Here is a 21,246-nt window from a genome sequence, read left to right as displayed (position 1 = left end):
AATTCTTGTTTTGCTGATTATCTGATCATTGCTATCATTTTTTTCTGAGATCTTTTATTCTCTTGTTAGACTGGCAAGATTCCATTTTCCATTTTTTTATATTAGACCTAGCTTCTCAATAATTGTTCTATCAATAATGGGGCTTAGCCAGTGACAGCTCCTTATATATCTCACTCTCTTCTGAATTCAGAAACAATTGATAGGGTGTCAGATAAAGATGAAAACCACCTTCCTACTGATAAAGATGCTTAGACAAAGGACTTCAATGTACAGCCACAATGAAGCTTTTCAATACTTTTCCCCAGGTCCAAATGGGAGATGGCATAATAAAAGGAAAATTTGGGTCTTCAGGACAGATAAACTTGGACAGAATCAGTGCTCCACACTCAGTAAGGTCAAATGTAGAAAGAATGAGGGTTAGGATTCAGGCCTGCCTGTAAAAGCAAGCCCAGGCTCTGATCCATGTGTATTTAGTTTATTACACAGAATGAGAAACAGGACAGAACATAATCTGTTGTGGGTAGGTAGATTTGAAAAATATGGCAAGAAAGGGGCTAGGTCTTATTTTCTTCTTCTTAAATCACCAATTAAATAAAATAGCTCTTTCTACTTAGGGAAAATAGCAGAAATAAAAGTGGAAGGTACACTTCCCTAAAGTTCTGAAAGTAGCATATTTCTAATTTAAGATCCAGGTAGGAGAACACCTAAATATATAAGTATATAAACTTATAAATACATAAATGTCTAACTGAAGATTAAAATAATTAGAGATTATATATATATGATTATGTTGCTCAGGAGGGAGGACTAGGCTAGAAATACATATTAGATGGACTAAAAAGAATGAGAACACAAGATCCATTTTCTCCTCTCTTTTCTAGGAAGAAGATATAGAGTGAAAAGAGAAGAGGGCTGAGTATGAAATTTTGGAGCAATGAAGAAATAGCAGAGAGAGAGAAACTTGCAAAGAATGAGGAAGAGTCAGAAAGGTAAGAAGAAAACTAATATGACGACATAAAAACTAAATAATAAATAAGTGAATTTCTGCCAAAGATCAACAGAAGCATACAAAGAAGTTGCCAATTCGTGAGGATGCTACAGTGAAAAGGCTACATGACTCTAGAGCTGGGCCCTATGAACCATGGGTAAGATGAAAAGGCAAAGGAAAATCTGCAAGCAGAGAGGTTTTAAAAAAAGTAAGCGGCTAGGTTGATGCCCTGGCAGCCTCTTAATGCTGGAATGTTTAGTCTCGTGTTGATGATGATTCAGAAGCTATATGTTAAGGCTTAGTAAGAAATAGTGATTTTCTTAAAAAAAAAAAAATTCTGTTACTAGGAAAGTAGTATGTGCAGGACAGAAAGTTGGAAACTATATATAAGTAAAATAGAAGAATAAAAACATCCATATTTCCCATCTATTACCACCGTTAACAGCTTATTGTATATCTTTGCATACTTTTATTTATCTCTATATATGCGTATAAATATATATATATTTAACCAAAATAGTTTCATACTTGTGCAGTTTTACAACTTGCTTTTTAAAAATTAACAATCTCTAACCTTTCCAATAAATGAATTTTAATCTTACCTAAAACCCAAATTCAGATTTTCCCATTAGTCTCCAAGTTATCTTTTCTCTGAAGAATACTAACTAAAAGTAAGGAATTATTTATTTTTCCTTTCCTGCATAAACCATATTTTAAGGTAACCAAATAGTTCTAGGTATAAAAGGCAAGCTCTATTTTACTGAAAAAATGTCAGAATATAAAATGAATAATGGAATTAAAATTATTTTGCAATTTTTATTAAGATTATTGACTTGTGCAAGGGTTTACAACAAGTGTTAAAACATGAGGTTTATAGAAGCAGAACTGAGCATATGCATAGTATCAAAGTAATACCAAACAAATTACTTCCCAGTCACAAGTTTATAAAGTAGAAATGAGACTGCCATATCATTAATTCAATTATCAGTCTGAGCATCAATAACATTCAATTATCAGACTGAGCATCAGTCTGAGCAATCAATCAAATAGCATGAAAGATGCTGTAAAAACAATATACTACATCACCTATAAATATTCTAGCCCCAAATGTTTAATTTGAATCCACCAAATCTCTATATCTGATATCTTTAAAACAGTTCAAAAAGCGATTTTTACATCTACTGAATATCATAAACAAGATATCCTGGATATTCTATTGAATATCAGAAACATTGTGAGGGTAGAAGAATAAGGAAATGCATGTATTCCTGTATTGTGCTTAAAGATAATTTTTTTTTACTATGATTCGTAGTAAACCGAATTATAGTAAACTTAAGAAATAAGTTTGGCAAGAGGGGATTGGCTTAGAGTGTGGACTCCATGTACTGCAACACTCTAAAGGCTGTTTGAAGTCTTACTTGAATGGAAAACAAAACTCTGAAGTTGGGTCTATCTCCTGATTGCTGTAGAAGAAGCTTTCATTCTTACATCACATGTGAGACTGATACCTAAATCGGGGAATGTACAGATTCTTAGATAAATCTACTTCCGTAGCCTGAAGTTATGCCCATCTATGTATATTCTATAATTCTCAGAATTAGGCCAGCTGCCACAAAGCCTTGGTATCAACGTAAGGTTGGTAGAGTATACAGTCTGTGTGTAATTGTTCTTACCACTGAGTAAAGTGAAAATACAGTTAGTAAAATTGTGTACAATGTAATATTCCCCAAAGATAGTAATCATAATAATTTATGTTTCTTGAGTTAATTCTCATAACAACACTGTAAAATAAAAAAAAATTTAACTCTACAGATGAGGAAAGAGGCTGGGTGAGGTGGCAGGGCTAGTAAATGGCAGGGCTAACATTAGAACTGAGATATATCTGACGTTAGAGGTCTCCACCTCTAACGTTAACTGCACTATACTGTACTAGTTCAGTGAGTCAAAGTTATATTGATAAGCTTTGTAACATTGATTAAATTGAGATTTTTCTTTGGACTTGATAGTGATATTAATTCATAACAGTTTCTGGATTATAACTGCTAACTTAATGGGAACATCCATGCATAAAATGAAAGCACTTAGTTCTTGTCAAATATTAGCACTGAAGAAATAAAACATTAACAGAATACTTTCAACTCCCCCCCCCCCCGCCCCCCCGGAAAACAGTCAGTGCTAGTCAGGCAAAGCTTAAACTTTCACTTGACTTTTTGTTGCTACTTTTTATGAATTTGACAGTTGTGCATTTGGAATCTGTTCAAATTCTATTTGTAGCTGAATCATGTGAATGCCAAGGAGATCAGTACATCTGCTTCTTAGCATCTCTAATCTGTATTTGCAGAAGGCTTTATATAAATTTGAACATGTTAACGTGCTTAATCAGATTTATTTACCACAGTTCATATGATGTTTGGCCTTTCACCATGGCTTAACAGAGGTTTGGAGCAAATAACAGATTGCATGAGTTGCTTTTGACTTGAATACTTTTACCAAAAAATAATCATAGACACGACAAAGAGGAAAGGATTACTATCTTACAGGTAGAAAATAACTAGTAGGTGTAGAGTACATGCCCATGGATTTGACCTACAGGTAGAGAAAAGAAAGTGACATAATATGAAGGATTTTTTTTTTCCCTAAAGCATGGGCCCAATTATATAGCATGTGTCTCTAGATAATGAGACATTTAAAAACACCATAATCAAATATCATTATCATATCTAAAACAATTAACAATAATTCCTTGATATCAGGTAATATCCAACTAGTATTAATATTTCCCTGGTTGTCTCATTAATGTCTTTTGTAAAAGTGCTTTGAATCAGAATCTGAAAGAGGTCCACGCATTGCATTTGGTTGATATGTCGAATGAGTCTATTTTAATACATTAATAGTAACTTCCTTTTTTTTCTTGACCTTATTTTGGCATAAAGGTCATTTTCCTCTATAATTTTCCCTGTTCTTAGTTGAGATAATTGTCTTCATGGTGTACTACTTCTGTAATAACTTCAGGAAGGAGGGGTTGGGATGCAAACAATGTCAGGTCCAAGACTATTGGCTGACAGCAAAAGATAGTCAGAAGTAATCAACACCGTAGGACCACAAGCAGTGAAGTATTTGGCCATCTCTGGAAAGGAGCTGACATTTAAAAATGAAATCATAAATAGATGTATCCCAACTCCAGTCCATTTCCCGGAGGGTGTTATAGGGATTAAGGGTTAAAGGAAACCGGTGGCAGAATTGGATTGGGAGTCTGGTCTCAGCTGTCTGTGCATATAATAGCAGGCAAAAGTTAGGCTCCCATGGGAATTGACAGAAAACAACTAAGGGAAAATATCAACAGGGCTTAGAACAGAGGGATGAACCTGACAAGAATGCATTGGACAGACACTACTGGAATATAGGATAGGTGTCTTCTTTCTTCACCTTGTCACCTTTGGGTACCAGTGTTCTGGAGGAGTTAGAAAGATAATAAATACTTAGGAGATTTGACAAAAGGCATCTAGGTAACACCTGCCCTTGTTGGGAGTGGTACGGAGATTTCTACCTGATGATGTTGTGTGTATGGAACTTTCATTCCCAGCAGAGAACAACAGAAATGAGAGTTTTGAAACACTGTTAGTTTACAGGGCGAGTCTTTTGATAGCTTCCCATTCATTTCAGAAAAGAGATAGAGTAACTTACAGATACTTAATTTTTTTTGTAACTAGGATGGGCCTTGGACCCAGTAAAAACTGATAACTTATTAAATTGAAAGAATTAATGTACAATCTAGTTTATATGAATTACTTGTGAACTGTTAGAAAGTTTATAGATGTATAATACAGGTTGGACAAAGCTAACTGGAATAATCTATACTAGTATAATATAGAATCTCTCGAACATTAAAAACTATAAAGAAATGGAATTCATTTGGACATTCTGCAGTGAAATTATAGATTTGGTTTCATCAAGAAAGCATTAAAGAAGTAAGTATGTTTCAAATAATCTCATGTGGTTGAGGAAAACAAAGAGAGTAAAGCTTTGGTAAAAAAAAAAAGTAAGTTATAATTTCTCTGCATTGTAGTTACCACAACTTTGGAAATTTAAGGAATTATGCATCCTATGCTTTTCATGTTTACATAATTGTGACAAACAGCTTTTTATACACTTTGTCTTTTTAAAAATTCTTTTTCTTGTTTTAAGTAGGTCCCATGTCCAACATGGGACTTGAACTCACAACCCTGAGATCAAGAGTTGTACACTCCATTAACTGAGCCAGCCAGGCACCCCTATGCTCTCTTGAAATTGAAATGAAAACCATATTTACAGCTGGGAATGTGTAGTCCAGGTAGATATCAGAAAGAAATGGGTTCTTCTTCTTCATTTAAAAATTTATTTGGAATTCAGGATGCCCCCTGGGCTGACTTAAACCTCAGGAGTCAATCTTTACAGCCTGAGCATAAATTTTCTAACTATTTCCAGAGATAGTGTTAAAAGTCATAGCATGCATCTAATTTTGAATAGGCAATGTGGGTGGAAAGGGTAGGCAGAGCTTTTCAATAAGACTTAATTGCCCTTAACCTGTGAATACATAATTATATAATTTGTTATGATGAACTTTCATTTTTAGACTTCTATGGTGGGACTCATTAATTCTTCATAGATATGTGAAAAATAACTCTAATACTCTATTACTCTAAATCATGATCTCCTAAATATATGCTAATTTCTTAGTCTGATTATTAATAAATCATCTCCGCTGGTACATTATGCAAATTTGAAATAAAAATGTCATGAGGAAAAACACTTAAAATGCTACAGCAGTACAGTTATTTAAAAAGAGAATATCAATAAAATATTAATACAGTTTTGCCTATATGGATAAGAGAAAAAAATAAATGAAAATGTTTAGTGCTTTTGCTTTTTTTCAATTAAAACATTTTTATTTATTTAGAGAGAGAGAAAGAGCATGTGGGAGAGGGGCAGAGAGAGAGAGATGGGGAGAGAGAATCCCAAGCAGGCTCAGTGCAGTCAAGCACAGAGCAAGATGCATGGCCCTATCCCACCAACCATGAAATCATGACTTGAGCTGAAATCAAGAGTCAGATGCTTAACCGACTGAGCTACACAGGTGCCCCTAGTGTTTTTGCTTTTAAGGGCATATACCAGATGGAAATAATAATACAAATGGGAAAAATACTTGCTCTGATGAGGTCTGTTTAATAGTAGGTATAAGATAAGAATCTGGTTGGACTTATTCTGATGTTAGGAATATGAGTGATAGCTATATTTTCTTTTAAAAATATTATTAAATAATTTTAACAATTCTGTTTTGCATAGTTGGTGGGTTTAGATTCATGCAAGTATTTACCACTTTCAATGCTCTTACTTCAGTCTTAACTCCAGATCTTTTATAGGGGGATCATTTTATTTTTGTCTGAAGATAACTTTCTTTAGACTTTCTATTAGTGAGAATCACTATTAGCAGCAAACTCTGCTTTTGTTGGCCTAAAAATGCCTTTGTTTTGGCCCCATTCTTTTTTTGTGGTGGGGGAGGAAGGGCAGAGGGAGAGGAGAGAGAATCTTAAGCAGGCTCCACACCCAGCCCTGATTCCAACTTGGGGCTGGATCTCATGATGCAGGACTCAATCTCATGACCGTGAGATCATGACCTGAGCTAAAGTCAAGAGTCTGATGCTTAACCGACTGAGCCACCCAGGCACCCCTGGCCTCTTTCTTAAAAGACCTCTTCAAATAGGCATTGGATTTTCTTTTAGCCCACTGAAGGTGTTATTCCATGGTCTTCTGATTCTGTTGTTACCAATGAAGGTCGATTACCAGACACTTTGAGAATAATCTATTTTTTTCTCCACTAATTTCAAAGTTTTCTTTTCCTTTTGTTTTTTGGTGTTTTATAGTTTTGCTGTGATGTATATAGGTGTAGATTTATTATTCTTTAATTTGCTTGGGATCTGGGGGACTTCTTAACCTGTGAATTGGAATCTTTCATCAGTTCTGGAAAGTTTTCAACCATTATCATGTCTAATATTGCTTCTGCCACATTTTTTTCTTTCCTATTCTTTTGGAGTATCAATTTATTTCAGGCTTTCTCACAATGTCTTCAATGTCACATAAAGTCTCTTTTATATTTTTCATTTTTTTCTTTTTCTATTGCATTTGGGCAACTTCTTCATCTCTACCTCCCAGTTCATTAAATTGTACTTCTGCTATGTCAAATAGACTATTAAATGTGTCCCCTGAGTTTTAAATTTTAATAACTTATATATTTTAATTCTTTAAGTTCCATTTAAAAAATATCTTTGATTATTCTTTATACTTTCTTGTTTTGTGTATGTATTTTCAAGGTCATCTTTTATTCCCTTATTCATATTTTATATAGTTATTTTATAGTCTGTGTCTGGTAATTTCAATATCTGAAGTCTTTTTAAATGTTTTTGCTATCTTATGTTCACTGTTTCTCACTAATGGTGTCTTATTTTCTTCTGTGCTTGTTATTTTTTAAAATGTGAGCTATTTTCCTAAGACTTTTACTTATTATTCTTTAAGGCTTAAACTGAAGATGGGCTCCTCCAGAGAGGACTGACATTTGCTTCTGCCAGATGTCTGAAAGTACTATCAGTCAAACATTCTTCTCAATTATCAGCTGAATACCTTCTGGGATCATCCAGGTAATATGAATTCAAGTTATATTTTTTTGTGTGCATAAGAGCTGGATTGTGAGTCTAAATTCTCAGATATGATTTTGCTTTTCCCCTCTCCACTAGATGCCACGTTTAAGACAGTAATTTTCTTTGTAGAATATAGGGGAGAGGTGTGTATGCTACTAAGGGGCAAGTTTATTTCTAATACATCTTTACAGTAAGTGAATAATCCTTGGAACTGCAGCTCTGTGGGCATAGGGCAGGTCATGGGTTTTGTCTTTTATAAGGCCATGAACACCAAAGCTCATGTTAACTGGATTTGGCAAATGCCCTTGGGGTCATTTGGAGTGAAACTCTCTATCTAGGTTTCTGCCTTCATTCCAGTTTTGAACTACTAATTTCTTTATTACCAGTTAATCAATACATTTAATAGAATTTAAAACATTTTTCCAGGATTTTTGTTTCCAGTGTGATCACTGAGTGAGGTATATAAGCCATGATATTGCCAGAAATACAAGCCTATATTCTTTGTATTTTATTATCCAAATTTTCATTGAGGGATATTTAAGACAAATAATACTAAACAGAAATACTTAAAATCAATATGTAAATACTTTGCAAGAAAATCTGTAGATTTTTCAAATAGACTTTTTTTTTAATGTTTATTTCTTTTTGAGACAGAGAGAGACAGAGTGTGAGCTGGGGAAGGGGTACAGAGAGAGGGAGACACAGAATACGAAGCAGGCTCCTGGCCCTGAGCTGTGAGCACAGAGCCTGACGCAGGGCTCAGACTCATGAACCCCGAGATCGTGACCTGGGCCGAATCAGACGCTTAACCAACTGAGTCAGCCAGGCACCCCAGACTACTTTTTTAATATAAAAAATTTTTAATTTGTTTAAATTATTTTAATGCTTACTTTTTAGGGAGGGAGAGAGAAAGAGTACGAGTGGGGAAGGGGCAGAGAGAGAAAGAGACACAGAATCTGAAGCTGGCTCCAGGCTCAGAGTTGGCAGCACAGAGCCCAACACAGGGCTCAAACTCATGAACTCTGAGATTGTGACCTGAGCTGAAGTCGGATGCTTAACTGACTGAGCCACCCAGGAGCCCCTAATATAAATTTTTGGTTGGGTGCTTACCACATATCTAGTTGATGTCTATTAATTAATTAATTAATTAATTTATTTATTTATTTATTTAGGGAGTCTGGGGATGCACATGTGCTTGAGTGGGGGAGGAGCAGAGGGAGAAAGAGAGAGAGAGAGAGAGAGAGAGAGAGAGAGAGAGAGAGAGAGAGAATCTTAAGCAGGCTCTGTGCTGTCAGCACAGAGCTTGACATGGGGCTCGAACCCACAAACCATGAGATTATTACCTGAGTGGAAACCAAGAGGCAGACACTTAACCGACTGAGCCAGCCAGGCACCTTGTAGATGTCTATTATTTTGTTTTATTAAATTGAAGATTATTATTGTTCTACAGTGCATTTAGCCTTAGAACCACTTATCTGTTGGCTTAAATTCACTTAAGCTGATTTGTGAGATTATACTATATAACAATTTCAAAAATCTCTGTGATTTAGAACAACAAATATTTATGATTCACTCTTGCTTCATGTTAGTAGCTGCAGGTCAGCTGCTGGTGTACTGCTCTAAAGGTCAGTTTCAGGTCTGCTCCACGTATTTTCTCATTCTGAGACCCTATTTGGAACATGCCTTTCTCATGGCCAGGCAGCACAAGACCAAGAGATTGACCTGAATGTTGCATTCAAAAAAGCAGTTGGCCTGTGTTACATCCGCTCATAAACCATTCGTTAGAGCAAGTTACATGGCCAAGAGTAATAACATAATCTACCACAGTCTTCAAAGTTGTATTGAATACCTTATTTATGTTTGAGGTTGCTGTTAATCTTCTCTGAGAAAATGAGGATTTTAACCTAAAATCTTCATTAGCAATCTTTGGCAACATAAATGTCTAAATGGATAGGCAAAAGTAAAACAAAAAAACAGAAAACAACTTCAAGCCAATCTCTCTCATTCTAGGTCAGGGATGATGCATATTCTGTGGGATAAATTATCGTGCCTGTCAGTGCTTTAGCTGATTTGGAAAAAGAACTTCTCATTGTCAGAAATGTACAATGAATTAAACACTAGGCGTAAGAGATTCTTACTGGAGTTAAAATGGAATAGTTATAATAAAATTGGACAATTATATTAAAAAGTTTTATTAAAAATATTATTCTCAAAATAATTTTAAGAGTAGCAAACTTGCAGGGTATGTAATCATAGCAAATGGGAGTTTTAGGGTATTTTTCAGTTATAGCACAGGATCACACATTACAGTTTCTGTTTATGTTGTGATTACATCAAAATGCTAGTTTGATCATTTCCTGAAATCATACGATATTAGATGTGAAAGGATCTGAAAAGTATGTATTTCTCATTTGCAATGTATTGATACATCATTTTGTTGCAATCAATTGTGAGGTATGTCAAAATCATCATTCATGACAAGCAACTATTACTAGCAACAGTTAAAATACAATTACAGAAGATATACTTACATTTGTTGTCCCATAATATCTTCACTTTCATGAACTTGCATTGACTTTTTTTTTAGTGTGGTTGATAGCAGTTATAGGTAGTCAGACTAGACAATAATTTGCATAATCCTGTTTGTTTCCAATGTGAATATCATTCACTGAAAAAAAAAAGGTTGAATAACATTGGTTAAACAGCATATAGTCCAACTCCCTACTTTTTTTAAAAATTTATTTATTTATTTGAGGGGAGGGTGGGGAGAGAGAGAATCCCAAGCAGACTCTCAGCCATCAGTGTGGAGCCCGATGCAGGGCTTGAACTCACAAACTGTGAGATCACGACCTGAGCTGAAACCAAGACCTGTGCCAAAACCAAGAGATGGACGCTTTAACCAACTGAGCCACCCAGGCGGCCCCCCAACTCCCTACTTTTTATCAGAGCTTGATATGCAGAGAGTAATTCATCCAGTCACACATCTAATTAGCAGAGTCTGTAAACCACCACCACCTTGCTTCCAGAACGGTGCTTTCCGTTCCAACAAAAGACTGTTTATTTTCAACAACCAATAGAAGAAATTTGGGCTGACGCAGGAGAGGATTGTCAAGGAGATTTGCCTTATTTTACTATCTGTAGTTTTAGTTCCCAGAGTAAAGGAAAAGAACCAGAGAAACAGAGCCCAGAGGGTATATTTTGCATGTTATTTGTGCTCCAAGAACATTCTTTTTCAAATCTATTTGATTGTAACTCACACTAAGAAACACAGTTTAAATCACAACATAGGACACACTCTTATCCTTCCCCACAAATGAAACAAAAATTTCACAAAGCAATTTCTTGTCCACGCTAAATGTGTACTCTGATCTTTATATTCTATTCCATTCCAGCCTATTTGTTAAAAAATAAAATTGAATTTTAAGTCAATTTAAAAAATAGTGCTCTAGAAAATAGAAGACATTTCAATCTGATGCCAAACTCCAAAGTTACTGAGTTAGTGTCATTCACACAATAATAAAACTTTTCTCGTATTTATTTGAACTACAAATACAGTATCTCAGACTTCAGAACAGAACCTGTAGAATCTTTCCCTCATTGGAACATCAGCTCATTACAGTATCTCATAGATTCCAAGACCCATTGTTTCTCACATTTTAACAACTCTGAATTCAAGATGTGTCCTAAAAAATATCAGTGGCTTTGCATAGTTTAAATGGCAGTATTTTTCTTTCTTCACATGAAATAACGGTGAGTCCTAAAGTCTATTTCTTAGTGTGTCATGAAATACATTGATAATTACGATCATATAGGCCAAACTCTATTGGTAATTCAAGTATCCAGGTGATCAGAATGCTTTTTGAGGTCTTGTTAAGAAAACGTAATGAGGGCATAAAACATGCTTAAGCAAAAACCCTTAGTTCTGGGCCAGAAGGAAAAATGACTTACAAACTGAGAAAACTTTCTCATGTGCTTGCATGGTTAGCAGGGTTTGATTATGATCTTTCTGCTTTTCTACTTCCGTCATTTCTGTATTGTTACTCTCTTTCCTCTGGCGATTGGCATTTCTATTCTTTTCCTCTCATCACCAGGGGTAGGCGGGGAGAGTTCCTCGGACCTGGGTTTAAAAGGAAAGCAAGTTTACGTCCAAAAGTTAGGTACTTAAAAAAAAAAAAAAAAAGATTAGGCTTTATTTTAAAATTGCAACGAATTGCCAAATCCTGTGGATCTGTTTAAACTGCCACCAACCTAACACATTGTGAGACTTAATGACTGTAGAACTGGCACGAAGGATGCTGAACCTGACTAGGAACAAAAATAAGTTTGCTAGGCTATTTTCATCCCAGCGTGATTGAGACACACCATCCTTTCCTCAAAAAAAAAAAAACAACAAAAAACAAAAAAAACAAACTCTAATGAGGAAGACAGTAAATTAAATGCCACAATTAACGTGGTACTAGAAATAGGAACAATTTGTTACTGCTTTTCAAGCAAGACACCACGATGCCTTCTTTTTTCCTTTGTTTGTCTAAAACTTTAGTCAAGCCGAGGCTGGGGAGGCGGGTCTCAAGCTCGGGCCTGCGGGCCTCCGAGTGGGCGTGGGGTCCTGGGCCAATACCAGTGAGCTCTATTGTGCAGTCTTCTCAGGTTAGGCAGGGCCCTGAAAGACCGGTCCAGACCACGCCTCAGTAGATCACGGGCGGGCGGCGGTGGGCTCGAATCCCGAAGCCGCCCTCGGGTGTGCGGAGGCAATTCGGATGCGATAAGACTCTGGCAGAACTAGGTGTTGACAGTTGTTCCCGCGCGACTCCCTCCCGGCCCGCCGGGGAGGCGTCTCCGCGGCCGCCTCCGCGCGCCGTCACGTGACGGGAAAGAGGGGAGGGGGGCTGGTGGCTGGAGCCCGCGAGCTGGGGGCGGGGCCTGGAGGGGGAGGGCGCCCGAATGTAGAGGATCTTGGCGGCTGTGGGTGCTGAGAGAGGCGGCGACGCGGCGCATGACAACATTAGGCCGCGACGCGCTCGGGGCCAGGCGGTGGTGGGAGCTGTAGCCCAAGTAGCTGCAGCGTTAGCTTTCGCCGCGGCAGTGGTCGCAGCCAGTAGCTGGCGGACGGAGGGAAAGTGGAGCCCGCCCTGGCCAGAGGACCGCGGGCCGCGAGTTCCCGCCCCCCTCGCGGGCTGAGCCGGCAGCGCCTCCGCGGCCGCGAGCCAGCGCCCTCGGTCTGGGCTCGCGCCCTAGCTGCCTCCGGCGACAGCAGCCGAGAGAAGTTGGGGTCCGCCCGGGCGCGTGCAGGGCCCCGGAGGAATCGGCCTGCTCCTTCCCGCCTCTCCAGGGGCTCCGCACCGGTGAGTGTCACGCCGGTCCCTGGGTCGGAAGGGGGGGTGGTGGCGGGTCCGCACCCCTCCGGGAGACTGCACCCCCATCCCCACGTTCTGAGCTCGGGCCAGTGGGGACTCCCCGAGCCGGAGAGTTCCTCTTTGACTCCTTTGTCCCTTTTCGGAGTGGGGGATTCCAAAGGCTGGCGGGGGTGGAGTATTTTGGGGCCCACAGGACGTGCGTCTGCAAACCTTACATAGCCGCGGAAGGGGCGGTGTGGGGGGGGGGGTTGGTAAGAGCATTTTGACTGCCCGGAGTGACTCTTCCCGAAGTTTGGGCCGACCTCGGGGTCTCGCCTGAAGCCCCCGCCCGGGGGAGAGCTGGCGCTTTGTCACTTGGTGCGGTTAAGGCGAGGCTCCAGTTTTCCTGTGACAGCCCTAGAGGAGGCTGTGCCGCGCACCGCAGACCGCACCCGCCCTTGCAGAGCCGACACGGTGACACGGTGTTGTTGCTCTCAACTCAGTTCCTGTGGCCTCCTTGTAACATGGGAGGAAGGCGAAGCCTTTGCTGTACTTTTAAATGTATTGTTTGTTTCCAAGCCTTTTCTCAAGGGTGGAATCCGGTTCTAAGGAGCTTCCAATGGAGCATGCTTCTGGTTCATTGAGCCACCCACTCAAGACCAGCTGAGTGAAGCAACAGTACTTGCAGATTTTCCATTCACAAAAGTCATTTAACACACTCTTCCTTATGAAAGACATCTGCCTTGGGGAACTTGCCTAATTTCATTTTATCTAAATGCTGTTTGAAATAATAGATAACTTGGGCGCCTATTTAAACAGATGGGAAAACTTCTCTAACTTATGGTGTAAGCATATTTGCGTTCAATAGTTTAATGAAGTTTTTGCCTTTCTAATCCTAGAGGAGCTGAGTGACTTCTAATTAGTATTAGAATGTCCCATGTATGGTAGGGTTATTAGTTTTTACTTATGCCCCCTGAAACTTAGCCTCAAATTAATGCCACTTTAGGTCTTTTCAGATAATCATTTAAAACAGGTTTGGTGTGTGTGTGGTTGTTTTTGTTTGTTTGTTTGTTTGCTTTTTTTTTGTTTTTTTTTTGTTTTTGTTTTTTTTTTTTTTTTGGTTTTTTGTTTTTGCCTCCCTTAGGATTCCAGAGAAAGCAAGGATTGTGGAGAAACATGGGTGAATTGCTTGTTAGGGCTTCTTCATTCCATCAGGTGTTATCTAAAGTTGATCATGCTTAGCGACTATGGTCAATTTTTATGCTTGCTAGAACCTGTTTTACAGTGAAATTAAGATCATGCTAGTTTTATAGAACAGGTTGGGGAAGGGAGAGTAAGGGTATGCAGTTTGTCCTTTATAGAAGATATAGCTAATTTTACATATTTGTTGCCCCTTTTTTGTTAGTAACTGTGTATGAGATGACTACAATATGCCTGTTCAAAGTGCTGGGAAAGGGAATAGATGAAACATAAGAATTACTTTTTAGGTCTTTAATTATGGAGATTAGGTTGTTGTGGTCAATTTCCATGTGAACCGTTTGAGCCACAATATGTTACAGCTGCTTAGAAATGGTTTGGTTAAAAATGACTATGGTTTATTTCTTATTGAATATTAGTGTGGTATCTGTGATATGGGAAAGATGCTGTCATTTTTCAGTTAGAATATTATTACATTTTGGAGGCAATCAGATGTGTTTCCTATAGCACATTTATGGCACTTATAAATTTGGCCTTGTTAAAGAGCAAATTGCAGAATTTCTTTAGTGAGTACTCCTCCTACATTTAAACTTGGTTTAGAAATAATCCTTCAAGAACAGGTTCCTTAGGGCATGGGTGACAAAATAGGAATTGATGCTTAGATGTAGTTTTCAAATTTTGTGGAAAATTCTTATGCTAATAGCAACACCTGAAGTATTATATTTGAATATTATACCCCAAGCTGAACACACTTATAGCAATGATCTTGGAGCATCAAGAGTTCAAAAGTAGAAGGCGTAAGTCCTGCTTGTGCCTTGTGAATATGACGTATATGTAATGCATATATACAATTTGAATTGAAAAGCCTCTGAGTACTGCATAATGAAGGTGGCTGAGTGCAAGGAGATTGGTGGAGATGCTTGATAGGAGCAGTTGTAGCTAAAGTATCATTTTCTTGTGGATACAACTCAGAAAGAGATGTCTGGACTAACCTGTAGAGGTAGATTTCACATCCATGTGTGGGAAACCCCTGAGAGATTTTAGATCTGTCCTTTCTATCTTGGTTCCCCATTCCATTCCCTCATTTTCTCAAAGGCATGAAGTTGAAGGTCTGATCTGAGAGACCTTCCAGACTTTTTCCTCCCTGAAAAGTTTTATCAAGTATGCAAGGGAGAAGCTTTCTTCAGAGGCCTTGTAGTAAATGAATGCTTGTCCTTGATCATACTCTTACACCCCATGTTATTTTTACCTTTTTTAAAGTTGCAAACCCTGTAAACCATCTATGATAGCAAGGGCCTGTCTTTTTTGCTCACCATCCACTCTGCAAATGCTTAATAGTTACTCAATGAAAACATACAGTTCCAGATATATGACAGGAGAATGAAAAGGAGTGTGTGATAATGTAGTCCGAAATAGATACAAGGAGTGAGGTGATAAGGAAGGATGTTGGATTAGGAGGAAGGGAGCAGGTCATAACTGGGAAACTTTCTTAGAAGAGGTAATTCGTGAGTTAGGTTTTGCAGAAAGCTGTATATCTGAAGATAAGCAGGTGTTTTAAGGGGGTAGACAGCATGAACCAAAGCATTTAAATTGGACTGGGTAATCATGGGATTAAGCACAGTGAGTCTTTTTTGGTAAATTATGAATAATTTTTCTTCCCCTTATAACTGTTCTCTCTCCCAGATAAAAAGATTGGCACACTTTATAAGAACTAAGATTTAGAGTACTTGAGTTTTGGAAGTGACAGTGGTATACTGAAAGCAAGAGCATTGAACTAGGGGGTTCAGAAAATTTGAAACGGATTTCTGATTAAATCTTATACAAGTAAGTGCCTTTGGGCAAATCACTGGGCCTTAGTTATCTCATTTGTAAAAGGAAGACCATAATCCTTATCCCATATGGTTATTGGGAGAATGAAGTTTCATAATGTGTATGGAAGTGCCTACTTCAATATCTAAGACATAGAACTTTATGTTAAATTGTTTAAAATGGATCTTTGTCTTTAGATTATTAAAAAATATTTTGGTGTATTTATCATGACCTCATATCTACTTGATCTTTGAGTTGACCCTTTAAATTACCTTTAAATTTATAAGTATCAAAATTTTAGATGCTTAGTTTTCTTTCAGTCAAGCATAATGTTTTCTGACAGAAATGAGGCTTGTTTCATTTTAATATTACCAGGAAAAATGCTAGATGCCTTAAATTTTTAAAGCTTTAAGGGATATGTGTGGCTGAAAATCTGAGCCTTAAGCTTTTCTTCTTTATAGAATTTGTTTTTGAAGAAATAGTCCATGCCTATCATGTCATGTGTTCATTGTTGTGAAGACACAGGGGATTTTCCTGCTATTAAGGAAAAAAAAAATTACCCAAAACATCCTCTATGTTTTTGGTGATTTGAATGACTATAAACTATGGTGGATCTCTACCTGTGTGCTTTATTTTAGAATTCAGTATTTTTTGAGTAGGCTAATGGACTTCTGTATCATTTCTTATCTAAGCTTTTTGCTGTGGTAGCTATTTGGTTATGAATCTCAATTTTTCACTATACTTTGTGAACTCTTTGTAGTGTTTATAATCCTTGGAGCAATCTGTCCTTTGTATAATATTTGGAAGGGAATTTTATTATTAAAAAAAAACAAACTAAAAAAAAGTCTGGAGTTTTGAAATGATAAAGACACCAGTTACTACCTTCCATATTCACAAACCACCAAAGAAAAGAGGAAATGGTTTTGGGGTTGGAGACTCTTTTCACATAAAAAGGAGAAACCTTTGATTTAGGATTGTTAAAAACATGATGGATTCAGAAGGAGATTGTTAGAGCTCCTGCAGGTAGCTTAGTAGGTGTTGTTGCTGGTAATACTACTACTGATAACAGCTGATATGTGTTGATTGCTATGTGCCAGTTACTAGTTTGAAGTATTTGCCATGTTGGGGTACCTGGGTGGCTCAGTCAGTTGAGCGTCTGACTTCGGCTCAGGTCATGATCTCATGGTTCGTGGGTTCTAGCCCCACATCGAGCTCTGTGTTGACAGCTCAGAGCCTGGAGCCTGTTTCACATTCTGTCTCTCTCTCTCTCTGTGTCTCTCTCTCTCTCTGCCCCTCCCCCACTCACACTCTGTCTCCCTCTGTCTCAAAAATAAATAAACGTTAAAAAAAATTAAAAAAAAAAACATAGTGGATATAGTATTTTTAAGGTGACTTGTTAAAATTTTTTGAATTCATACTTTTTTAGGGTAAGACTGACTTACAGACTTAGTACGGAGGATTTTTATATAGTAATATTTGAGGGTCACAAATCTGTGTAATTGAAATCTATCCTATTGAAATTTTTCACCACTGAAAAAGCAACTTGTGTTTTGACTGCCAAGTGCCACAGTAGTTTATCAGATTACATAATTTCTTACAGAGAAGACTCGGGCCCCTGTGGAAATTATGAAATCTGGGTAGGTAAGTTTTGATGGCGTGGGAGTATGGTAGGTCTGGGGAGAGAGCAGTCCACTCTAAGTAGCATTATCTGGGTTAGAGTAAACAGGTAGAACACCTTGAACATGAGGGTGCAGGTACATTTTTTAAGTACAGATTGGGGGTGAGGAAATTCTGAAGACCAGCCTTGCGACTGTATATTTTTGCCTGTGTTGACTGTAATAGGACTTAAAATCAGCAAGTCAAAAGTAAAGAAAAAACAATGCTGTGCATCATAGTGGGGAGTTTGTAATAGTTCCTAGCCTGTTTTGCAAGATGTGGGGGCTTTATAAATATTAATGATCATAGAATTACTCTCTTACTACCTATTATTTTATAAATCTAAGGAGGCTGAATAGCATAGGCTCTGGAGCCAGACTACTTAAGTTCACAACCTGCACAGCCTCTTATTAGCTTATTGCCCTGCACGTGGTCTGGTGCTGACATGGTAGAAGAAGATGGTATATTTAGGCAGAGTAGGGCCCAGAGTTTTCCATGGTTCTTATGTAGTATGAAAGAGATCTAGAAGTTCTCACATAATCCTAGTGAAAAAAATAGAAGTTAACAGAGTGGGAGCCAGCAAGCTTGTCATGAGGCTACTATTGTGAAGGCAGGGACCATGCAGTAATTGTTGCGGGGGGAGGGCAGCTCTGTAAGATTCAGCTCAGTGCCCACCACAGTTGGTACTCCCTCTTGCTGTAGTATAGTTAACACTGGGAAGTAGTTGCTCAGCTAGGAGTGCATTTCTGTCATTCTCTCCTCTACCCTTGTGATCCTTCCCTGCATCTAGGTGGGGCCATGTATGTGACTGATTTTCACTAGTGGAATGTGAATGGAAATGATGTGTTTTCACTTTAGCATAGAGTGACAGAAAAGCAGGTGTTCTTTCTCCAACTTTTTTTTTTTTCCGATCCAAGGAACCAGGAGCACTTAAGAGGGTGGTAGAGCCATGAGATTGGAAGGATTTAGAGTCCTTAAATTACCATGTGGAAGAAAGCTGTACATCAAAGAGGAGTGTACCCATAATAGATTGTAATTTTAATGAGAGATTTTAATTGTGTAAAGTTAATGGAAGATCTGGAGTTTGTTAAGCAGCTAGTATTGCTTTAACTGTAAGCTTGGGCTGCCTAGGATAGGTAGTTGAGCTCCTAAGAATATCCATACCAGCAAGAGCTGAGGTGGGACCAAGTTAATAGATCCACTGGATATTGTTATAATATTCTCATCAGCATGTGCCATTATGACTCTCCTAAAACTCTGAAGCCCATGAGGACCCAGAGGGCATGGATCTACATTTAGATCCATCATAATACTTCTTGTGCGCATGAATGCTCTGTGCTCAGACACCATTATAAGAATGAGAAGCCATGAGAAACTATGAAAGTTCTTTTATAAAAGTCTGAAGAGTTCCCTCAAAACAGGTTTCTCCATCTTGGCACTATTGATATTTTGAGCTGGATAATTCTTTGCTGTGAGTGGCTGTCCTGTGCATTGTAGTATGTATAGCAACATCCCTCTATCCATTACATGCCACTAGCACCTCCCCTTGATCATACAACCAAAAATGTCTCCAGACATTGCTAAATGTCCTCTTGGGGGCAAAATTGCCCCTGGTAGAGAACCACTGACTTAACCAAGTTAAGCTGAAAGAAATTACTTTAAACTGAAAGACACTTAGCTTTATTTAAAAGACTTTTTCTCCTCTTAGGAGAGAGGTAGAGTTCATGGGAGAGGTTTGTTTCTGAACATGCAAAAAAGGAAGCTATGTTGTTTTTGTTTTCTTTTTATTTTATTTTGACAGAGATAGAGAGAGAGAATGAGTGAGTGGGAGAGGGGCAGAGAGAGAGGGAGAGAGAATCCCAAGCAGACTCCAAGCTCAGCATGGAGCCCAGTGCAAGGCTTAATCCCATGACCCTGGGATCATGACCTGAGTCAAAATCAGTTTCCCCTTTCCCTCAATTCTTTGGCATAGTGTGCTTTATATTGTATTCCCTATTTATCTGGAGTTGCCTCTAATTCTGCTTCAGTTTGCACTAGTTGCTTTTTAAGTCTCTTCTGGAAACTTCCTTTTGGTGTACTCTTGAATCCATTCTATTTTAGATCTTTTTTTCTAAATTTACTTGATCTTTTTTCTGGAGTCCTTGAGTAACTTCCTGAAAAAGTGTGTTTGATGGGTAAACTTCTAACTTATTCCATGTACAAATTGTCTCCATTCTATTCTAACATTTGACTGATAGCTGGGCACAATATTGTAGGTTGCAAGTAATTTTCCTTTAGAACTTTGAAAGTATTGCTTGGTTGTCTTCTAGCATCCAGGGGTGCTGATTAGAAGCCATATGTTGGCTAATTCACTATTTTTTCAAAGATGATTTGTTTTTTATTCTGTCCTAATAAAGATTGTTTTTGTTTTGTTGTTGTTGTTGTTAAAGTTTATTTTTGAGAGGGTGGGAGGGGCAGAGAGAGAGGGAGAGAGAGAGAGAATCCCAAGCACAGAGCTGACAGCACAGAGCCCATGCTGGACTTGAACTCATGAACCGTGAGATCATGACTTGAACCGAAATCAAGGGATGCTTAACCAGCTGAGCCACCCAGGTGCCCCTAGGTTGTTGTTTTGGTTATTTGTTTTAGGCACTCTGTTGTTCTTATTGTCTAAATGAGAGTCTTCAATTCTCAGAAATTCTCTTAGGTCTTTGTTATTTTCCAACCTTCACTTTTTTGTTTGCCTATGTGCTCTTAGGTAGGCAGGTATTTTCTCTCTTGGATTGATCATCTTTGTCTCATTTTATTTTCATATTTTGTGATTCTTTGTTCAGGGGATTTTTTCCCCTAGTTTTTTTGTCTGATATTTTTGGGTGGGTAATCTGTGAATTTTCTTGTTCTGTTTTTCTTTTCTTATCATTCTTCTCTGTTTTATGTTGTAATACTTGCTGCTCTTAGTTTCAGAATATGTAAAATAGGTTATTGAAACATAAGGTTCTTTTGTGTTTCTTCAATTATCTCTTTTTCCATTCTGGTCACTTTCTATGTTTGTTTTTGTAATTATTATTTTCCATGATTAGTTTTCCTTATATCCCTGGTGTTTTTTGGTTGTCCATTCATGGACTGGGCTTCTGGTCTGGGTCTCCCCTCTCCCACCCTGTTCCTTGGACTGTTTTCCCTACTAGTTTTTTCTTTGAATAGGAACTCTAGCCACAGCATTTCAGGGCTGGACAGTACAGGGTAGGGCCTGTCTATTGGCAAGCATTGTTTTAGGGTACGAGAGAGAGGAGCTAGCTTCCAGCCTGTTGGCCCTCTAAATGCCAGATGAAAAGGGTTTATTACTCTGCCAGCATCCTCACTTTAGTCTTTCCTAGTCATTTATTTTCTAGAAAAGCAGAATGTCTTTTTGCCTGGGGGTAAATGTTGCCCTTAGTTGTTTAGGTGCTTGCTTGGAGATGGGGGATGGGAAATGTAGTTGTTCTCATACAGTCAAGTAACATTTAATTCTGTTTTTTACCCCACAGTTTTCACCCTTTGCTGTATCGTTTAGTTTGCAATCATGCCTCTCTTGGGTCCTGTCACACATATGGGTTCCCACCCTTTTGTGTCACTC

At 38.2% G+C, this 21,246-nt stretch overlaps 1 protein-coding gene and 1 long non-coding RNA gene across 9 annotated transcripts in view; one reads left to right on the top strand and one right to left on the bottom strand.

The window, feature by feature from the left end:
* Positions 1–12,507, bottom strand: part of LOC125170223 (uncharacterized) — a 31,968-nt gene extending 19,461 nt beyond the window's left edge. For both annotated transcript variants that reach the window (XR_007153937.1, XR_007153938.1), the window contains exons 1-3: positions 12,278–12,507; positions 11,608–11,776; positions 10,191–10,327 (exon numbers count right to left, since the gene is read on the bottom strand). This is a non-coding gene — a long non-coding RNA (uncharacterized LOC125170223). The remainder of the gene's footprint in view (positions 1–10,190; positions 10,328–11,607; positions 11,777–12,277) is intronic.
* Positions 11,310–21,246, top strand: part of OSBPL8 (oxysterol binding protein like 8) — a 158,891-nt gene continuing 148,954 nt past the window's right edge. For 4 of the 7 annotated variants that reach the window (XM_047866613.1, XM_047866612.1, XM_047866611.1 and 1 more), the window contains exon 1: positions 12,596–13,001. The gene's annotated coding sequence lies outside the window, so the exon portion shown is untranslated. Of the gene's footprint in view, positions 11,410–12,595; positions 13,002–21,246 lie in introns of those variants that run through there. The other 3 variants (XM_047866616.1, XM_047866615.1, XM_047866610.1) reach the window with 1 other exon arrangement.

Source organism: Prionailurus viverrinus, chromosome B4 (genome assembly GCF_022837055.1).
Source record: "Prionailurus viverrinus isolate Anna chromosome B4, UM_Priviv_1.0, whole genome shotgun sequence".
NCBI lineage: Eukaryota > Metazoa > Chordata > Mammalia > Carnivora > Felidae > Prionailurus > Prionailurus viverrinus.
This window is presented reverse-complemented; position numbering and strand designations above follow the sequence as displayed.